Source organism: Elephantulus edwardii, unplaced genomic scaffold, assembly GCF_000299155.1.
Source record: "Elephantulus edwardii isolate Elephantulus edwardi_28Jun2011 unplaced genomic scaffold, EleEdw1.0 scaffold00247, whole genome shotgun sequence".
Lineage (NCBI taxonomy): Eukaryota > Metazoa > Chordata > Mammalia > Macroscelidea > Macroscelididae > Elephantulus > Elephantulus edwardii.
The window spans coordinates 408,204-411,005 of record NW_006399997.1 but is presented as its reverse complement, the minus strand read 5'-3'; positions in this window follow the sequence as shown (position 1 = coordinate 411,005).

The following is a 2,802-nucleotide window of genomic DNA, read 5'->3' as shown; positions in this document are numbered from 1 at the left end:
CCAAAATCTCTGTAAATGTTCATTAAAACATAAAATTTAATAATAAAAAAGAAATTATAACATAAGCAGTATTTAAAAAGAGCTCAATGGAGTACAGATTTACAATAAGGTCACTACAAGGAATTTATATAGAACTCTAAGAGAAAAAGCTAATCTTTTGAAAGGGAACTGTGGTGGCTTAGTGGTAAAGTGTTGCACTGCCAACCCAAAGGCATGTGGTTCAAATTCACTTAGCAGCTCTCATGAGATTTGAAACTCTGCTTTGGGATAAGCTATAAATCAATTTGATGTCACACAACAACAACAGTCATTTTCAAGACTAAAATGTGCCTCGTCCAAACTATGGTATTGTTAATAGCTTCATTTGTGTGTGGAAGTTGAACAATAAATGAGGAAAACCAAAGAAAAGAAGCTTTTGAATTCTGTTGTTGGTATTGACTACCAAGAGGACAAACAAATATGTATTAGAAAACAGCAAAAATGCTCTTTGAAAGTAAGGATTGTGAGATTTAGTCTCACATACTTTGGGCATATATCAGGAAGGGTCAGTCTTTGGAAAAGGACATCATACTAGAAAGGTGGAGGGTCATCGAAAGAAAGGAGTACCCTCAAGGAGATGGATTGACACAATGACAGCAACAGTGGGCTTAAGTACAGCAGAGAGTATGAAGACAGTACAGAATTAGGCAAGGTTTCAGTCTATTATACATAGGACTACGAAGAGCCAGAGTCAATTCAATGGCATGTAACAACAAGAACAATCAGTTCCAGGATGGCTCTTAAAATGATGATCATTTATTGAGAACTCTGTCTTGTTCCATTTTATTTATGTACATTTATTTACTGACTCAAGGGCAGAGGGTCTACTCGGTTTACAGTCAATAGCACTTATTGGGCATGCCTATCTTTATAATACTATTAATTAATGAATTAATTTTGGGATGAACTTTTTAAAAAATTATTCATTTTTCTTTTCTTTACCTTTTAAAAATATTTTCCCCATTCATTCATTGTTGCACATTTCCCTCCCTGCCCACACCTCCCCCCAACAAGTTCACTTTTCTCTTTGAAAAAAGAAAAAACGAACTTTCATTGTTATACAATCCCTCCCCAAGTCCACTTTACTATGCAGCTCTTATTCTGGACTCTTGTTATGCAAATAATACCTAATCATATATACCTTTTAAACAATCTCTCCATCATCTATTTCAATGCAATGTACATCATTTATCCCCTCTCTTCTTAGTTTCCTCCAACCTCATTTCAGTCCTGTGTTATAATAGTGGCATTATTCAGTATTTGTTCTTTTGTGACTGAGATATTTCACTCAGCATGTCTCCCAGGGTCACCCATTTTATATAATATTTCATGAGTTCCTTGTTTTTCCATGTTGCATGGAATTCCATTATGTGAATATATCACAGCTTCTCTATCTATTCATTTGTTATGGGCCCTTGGGTTGTTTCCAACTCCTTGCTATTGTGAACAAAGAAGCAATAAACATGGGTGTGCATATATCTGCTTGGGTGGAAGTTCTGTTTTCTTTAGGGTACATTCCCAGTAATGGAATTGCTGGGTCAAATGGTATTTCTATTTCCAACTTTTTTTGGTGGGGGGAAAGTGCCATACTGCCTTCCATAGTGGTTGCACCATTTTATACTTCCACCAACAGTGAATAAGGGTTCCAGTTTCTCTACAACCTTGACATCATTTGTTGTTTCCTGCTCTGTTGAATTTTGCTATTGTTACTGGGGTGAGATGATGAAAGCTCTTTAAGTGGTACAGCAGTCATCTATTTGCTGTACTGAAGTAACTTGGAGTTGCTATGATGGCGAACACTGTGCCATAGTTGTGTCAAATACCCTAATAGTTACCCATCATGGACAGTGTTTGGAGGAGCTTCCAGATTGATCCAGGTTTGGAAGCAGGAGTGGCATCCACCTCCTAAACCACATCCCTCTGTAAACTATGAGGGTAGAGAAATGATGTTAGTTATAGAACATAATTCTGATCATTTGTTCTTAGGGTTGCTATGAGGCATATTAGACTTGAGGACACTTAACCATTGTTAAGTGAGAGTGTTGTTATATTTTGGTGGAACATTCTTCTAAGTGGTGCAGTACTCTTCTGTCAATTGCTGTACTGAGGTTATATGGGTTTGCTGTGATGCTGAACTTTGTGCCATTGGGGTGTCAAATGCCATAACGATTGCCCAAGGTGGATAGTATTTGGTGGAGCTCCCAGTTTAAGACAGATTTGGAAGCAAGAGTGGCATCCATTCCTAAACCACATGCCTCTGGAAACTCTATGAACTTGGAGATATGATGATAGTTATAGAAAGGCATCAGCTCTTTTTGTTCGTAGAGTAGCTATGAGTCATGTTCGACTTGATGGCAATCAACCACAACAACATATATTTACTAGTAATAATGAATATGAACAAAAAATGAACCAGAAGCTCTGGTGATGTAGCCTATAGGGAGTTAGTTGTGCTGCCAACCTGAAGCTGGCCCCTATCTGGTTTTTCAAATCCACTAGCACCTCTAAAGGAAAATCTGCCTGTGTGATTTCTAACCACTGAAAACTTGTTGGGAGGTCAGCTGTGAGTCAGTTTCAAGTCAGTGACAATGAGATCTTTTTTAAATTTGAGGTAAAGTCATCTCTATATTTTAGACAATTGAAATGTGCAAAGATAACCATTGTTGTTGTTGTTGTTGTTATGTGCCATCAAGTCGTTTCCGACTCATAGCAACCCTATGCACAACAGCCCTAAACCCTGCTCTATCCTGCGCCAACCGCACC